We start from the raw sequence: 6,100 nt of genomic DNA on the forward strand, positions 1-6,100 counted from the left end.
ACATATTCATAGTGGCCCAAAGCTTTTTTGTGTCCCTTGTAATATCTTTTTCCCTTTCCCATCTCCCCACTCCACGCACCTACTCATCTGTGTCCTGTGATGGTAGACTGGTTTATATAAACGGAATGTACAGTATGTGCTTTTTCTTTTCCGGTGGAGAGGGCAGTCTGACCTCTTATACTCCATCATTTTGAGATTCATTCATGTTACTGTTGTAATAATAGTTCATTTATTTTTAGTTGCCACTGAGTATTATTCCTTTGTATGGATATACTACAATTTGCTTATCCATTCACCTGTGGATGTATACTTACGTTGTTTCAAGTTTTTGGTTATTGCAGATAAAGCTACTGTGAACATTCATGCACAAATATTTGTGTGGACATATGCTTTGTCTTTGGTAGATACCTGCAGTGGAATGGCTCAGCTATGTGGTAGGTGTATTTTTGTCGTTGTTGTTATTTTTGTTGGCCTTGTTCCAGGCGTGATTTGTCTATTTGTGTGTATGTGCTCTTGCCTGACATTTGTATCAGGGATGGTTATTCTACACTCAGAATAAATCGGAAAGTTTTCTGTCTTGTTCTGTTTTCCAGAATAGTTTGTATAATTTTACTGATGGGTTTAATAAAATTGTCTACAAATTAACTTGAACCTGATGCCTTTTAGAAAGCTTTGGGGTTTTTTTGTTGTTTAATTTTGACTGAGCTGCATGGCTTGCAGGATCTCAGTTCCCCAACCTGGGGATTGAAAGCCTGGAATTCTAATCACTAGGAAACCAGAGAAATCCCTTTGAGGAAGTTCTTGGTTAATTTTCTCGATGTCTTAATGGTAGCTGGTCTTTGCAGGTTTTTCTGTGGGTTATCTGTTGCTCTTCCATTGGTGGCATTTTAATTTACATTGTCTCTCCCACTAATGCTCTCATCTAATTCTCCAATTTACTGATAAAATGAGAACTTTTTGAGGGAAGAACTCTAGGCTATTTTTCTCTATATTCCCATGAAAGACACATGATAAGTGGTTATTTGGTGGAATGAATGAATATTGGTTTTAAGTTGCTGTGACAACTTAAACATTTCACACCGCAACATTTCAGTGTCTGAACTAAAATAAAAGCCTATTTATTGTTCACATATAATTCTATTTCTTCCTCACCTAGCTGTCCATTATGGCTATTCCAGGCCAGTGGGAGGTTTCCACCATGCGATGATTCAGGGACTAAGGCTCCTCCCACTTTGTGGCCCAGCCATCACTTCTGCATTGAGCTGGCATTTGGGAGATTTCTGAATTTACTAGAAGTGGCATTTATCACTACACTCTTCTTTTGGGGAGTCACATGACCTAATCTATATGTAATGTAGTCCCTCGTGGGGCATCAGCTGCTCAGCTCCAACTCTATACCCTGGAAGAGGGAAAGGAACTTTTAGGTGGACAGTCCACAGGTTTTATTGCTGAGGGTTTCACTGCCTTGCTCTGTGAGACTTTTTTTGTGCCCATGTTTGATGAATGGTTGTTTTCATGGCTGCCAAGAGCTGTTGAGTAAGAGTGTATCAGCAGACATTCATTTCCTTGCTGTGTTTGTCCGACAACTCACTGTGTCACAGCTGGAAAACTCATTACTCATGAGGACTTCTTTCCCAGGTACAAGAACATAAAGATATATTTATTGAACACTTTTCAGAGTAATGGCAGTGAGCTATTAATCCAAAAATATACCCAAATAATAAATTTAAATACTAGAGAAAATCCAAATAGTAAAGAGAATCTAAAAATACATACCAGTCAAATATTTCTTTCCTTTGTTTATTTAAAAAATTGAAACAGTTCCTTTAAGATAAAATTTCACAAAGAAATTGTCCATATTAGAGTGTACAATTCAGTGGTTCGAGGATACTCACTAAGTTGTGCAACTGTTACCACTATCCAGTTGCAAAACATTTCCATCACCATCACCCCCAAAAGAAACACTGTACCAGTTCCTTCCTTCACCAATTCCTTCCACCCAGTTCCTTCTTCTACCCAGTCACTGGCAACCTCTAATCAATCCACTTCCTGTCTCCATGGATTCTCCTATTCTAGACATTTCATATAAATGGAGTTAAAGAGTATGTGATATTCTGTGTGTACACAGCATAATGTTTCCAAGGCTCATCTATGTTGTAGCACATATCAATATTTTGTTACTTTTTATGATAAATATAAATAATAGTCCACTGAAGGGTACGTCACACTTGATTATTCTTTCGTTTAATTTTTTTTTTAATTGTGGCGAAATACATATACCATCTTAATCACTTTTTAAATGTACAATTCACTGGTTTTAAATACATTCATACTAGTGGGCAACCATCTCCAGAGCTCTTCTTATCTTTCAAAATTGAAAGTCCATGCACATTAAATAATAAATCCTTATTCCTCCTTCCTTCAGCCTCTGAAAACCACTATTCAATACCTTCTGTCTCTATAAATTTGACTGCTCAAGGTACCTCGTGAAAGTGTAATCATATAGTATTTGTCTTTTTGTGACTGGCTTATTTCACTCAGCATTAATATCTTCAAGGTCTATTCATTGTAGTATGTGTCAGAATTTCCTAACTTTTTAAAGAAAAATAGTCCATCGTATACATATATACTGCATTTTGTTTATCTATTTATCCCTCAATGGACACTTGGGTTGCTTCCACATTTTAGCTTTTGTGATTAAAACTGTTATGAACATGGGTGTACACATACCTCTTTGAGACCCTGCTTCCTCCTCTCCTGCATATATATATACACAAAGTGGCATTGTTGGATCATATGGTGATTCTATGCTTAATTTTTTATGAATTGCCATAATTGTTTTCCATACAGTCTGCACCATTTACATTCTCACCAACAGCACACAAGGGTTCTGCTTTCTCCACATCCTCATGAACACTTGTTTTCTGTTTTACTCATTTATTTTTAAAACAAGCATTTGTTGAGTACCTATTACGCCAAGGCTCTGCTCTATACTTGGCAGGAAGTGGGACTGGCAAGATGTTAAGTCACAGTCTCCCTTGCTCTCAGGATCTCAGGGCACAATGAGGGAGATAATCATGTTCAAGAGAAATATTGAAATGCAAGCTGAAGGACTTCCTACAGGCTGTCCTGTGGTAAGACTCTGCCTTTCCACTGCAGGGGCTTGGGTTTGACCCCTGTCGGGGAAAGAAGTTCCCACAAGCCGTGTGGCCAAAAAAAAAAGAAGGAAAGAAAAAAGAAATGTAAGATGATAGGGCTCTATAGAGATGAAAGAGTCTGTGCAAACACAGAGAAGGAAGTGAGAAATGATACAGGCAAATCTCAGAACCTGATATTCAAGCTGGATGTTAAAAGGTGAGCCTGAGGAGTTGAGGTGGAAGGGAGTGTAATTGAAGCCAACGGAGCAGCACACAGTAGCCAGCCTCCAAGATGGCAGCGAGGATGGCCCCAACTATTCTCCCTTCCTGGTGGTTATGCTTTCATGTACTCCTCCCATTAGGCACTGGACATAGACTAGTTCTGACCCGTAAAGCCAATGGGATGCTGTGAAAGTGACGGTGTGTGACTTCTGAGGATATGGCATACGTGACCTTGTGGCTTCCTGCTCTGGGGGAAGTCAGCTGCTATGACATGAGGATGCTCAAGACGCCTTCTGTAGAGTCCCAGGTGAAGAGGAACGGAACCCCCTGCCAGCCTGTCAGCACCACGGGTGAAGGGAAATCCTGCAGCGCCATGAGATGGCAGCAGCCCTGGCCAACATCTGACTACAACCTCACAAAGCCCCTCAGCCAAAACTACTCACCGACATGCTGGTAATTTCCAGACCGAAACCACCCCAAAGCCAAATAATATATATTTATTATCGTTTTAGGGGCTTCCCTGGTGGCTCAGAGGTTAAAGCATCTGCCTGCAATGCGGGAGACCTGGGTTTGATCCCTGGGTCAGGAAGATCCCCTGAAGAAGGAAATGGCAACCCATTACAGTATTCTTGCCTGGAGAACCCCATGAATAGAGAAGCCTGGTGGGCTATACATTCCATGGGGTCGCAAAGAGTCGGACACGACTGAGCGACTTCACTGTCACTGTATTGTTTTAAGCCACTAAGTTTTGAAATAATCTGTGACACAACGAGAGAGAACGAATGCGGCTAAGAGCATGAGACAGTGTGGTATATGTGGAAACTGTGGCATGAGAGACCACCGCCAGAAACCCCAATTTTAGAAAGGCTTCCGAAACGTCTGCGTAAGAGTGGGTGAGAGCGCCACCTGGTGGAGAAAGCCGAGCTTAGCCATTCCTTTCTCTTAGCTTCTATTTTTCTAGCTATTAATAGTTCTACCTAACATTTCTCCAAGGGCCATGGGCGTGTGTGTGCTTAGTCGCTCAGCTGTGTCCCACTCTTTGCGACCCCATGGACTGCAGCCCGCCAAGCTCCTCTGTCCATGAGGATTCTCCAGGCAAGAATACTGGAGTGGGTTGCCATGCCCTCCTCCAGGGGATCTTTCCAACCCAGGGGTTGAATCCAGGTCTCCTGCATTGCAGGTGGATTCTTTATCATCTGAGCCACCAGGGAAGCCCAAGAATACTGGAGTGGGTAGCCTATCCCTTCTCCAGGGGATCTTCCCTACCTAGGAATCAAACTGGGGCCTCCTGCACTACAGGCAAATTCTTTACCAGGTGAGCTATCAGGGAAGCCCAAGAGCCACAGTGAAGTTCAATTATGTGGGTCACATACATCTTTGCTTATAGGTGCAAAGACTAACCTTTGAAAAATGTCATGTTAAGTATTAATTGGGCTTCCCAGGTGGTGTTAGTGGTAAAGAACCCACCTGCCAATGTAGGAGATGTAAGAGACAATCCCTGGGTTCAATCCCTGGGTCAGGAAGATTCCCTGGAGGAGGACATGGCAACCCACTCCACTATGCTTGCCTGGGAAATCCCATGGACAGAGGAGCCTAGCGGGCTATGGTCCATGGTGTTGCAAAGAGTCGGACATGACTGAGGCAACTTAGCACACACACACACAAGGTATTAATTAACCTCTTTTTCTATTTTATTTTCTCCTTTAGCTTCTTCCACCTATCAGCTATCCAGGGGAAAACACCAATGGCACCAGGATTTGAGGCAAAAAGTGAAGACTCAGAATGCTGGTGAAGGCAAAGAAGGAACCTGGAGAAACTTGATTATGAAAAATGAGAATCAGGCTCCCAAAGCAGAATCCAGTTGATCAAGGGAAGTCTTTGATTGCTGATGTTGGCTGTGGCTGTTTTCCCTTTTTGATCTCTAGAGCCTTTTTTTATCCTCCAATGTTTTCCTCAAATAATGTCTGGGAGTTCTGGAATGATACCCCTCAATTTCATAGCTGCCAAGAGAGAAAACCAATAAAACTACTAGCTACAGTCAGCTTCAGGCCAGTGGTCCAGACAGACCCAAGGAAGAGGGATTGTAAAGAAACTGAAATCTACCTTTGGAGTAAATTACTGATGGTGGAAATTCAGGTAAAGTTACTGTATAAACAATATTCTTTTCTCTGCTTTTCCTAGCCTCATTCTAAAGAAGGACAAGCAGAGTCCAGCAGAAAAGCCTGGCCCAGCCATAAAGCCTGGCCCATTCCTCTAAGAAGCAGGAGCAGAGAGATTGCTAAATACAGCTTAGTGGTCAGTGGGGGATTTAGATCCGTCTACCTTCTGGCTGTTTGGAGGGGGAAGTGATTACTTCCAGTTGGGGCAATCAGGGAAGGAGTGCAGCATCTGACTCCTGCTTAGATGAATGGGCTTCTCTGACGGCTTAGATGGTAAAGAATCCATCTGCCAATGCAGGAGATGAAGATTCTGTCCATTGGTCTGGAAGGTCTCCCTGGAGAAGTGAATGGCTACCCACTCCAGTATTCTTGCCTGGTGAATTCCATGGACAGAGGAGCCTGGCGGGCTACCATGCACAGGATGAGGAAGAGTCTCACACTGACTGAGTGATGAACACTTTCACTTTTCACTTAGATGAATGGGTTGGATTTGGACCCAAGCACAAGTGGGAGAAAGGCATTCCTCCCTGAGTGCACAGCACAAGCAATGTAAGATCAGAGTGCAAGGGGTACTTGAAGGTA

Source organism: Capricornis sumatraensis, chromosome 23, assembly GCF_032405125.1.
Source record: "Capricornis sumatraensis isolate serow.1 chromosome 23, serow.2, whole genome shotgun sequence".
In the NCBI taxonomy this organism is placed as follows: domain Eukaryota; kingdom Metazoa; phylum Chordata; class Mammalia; order Artiodactyla; family Bovidae; genus Capricornis; species Capricornis sumatraensis.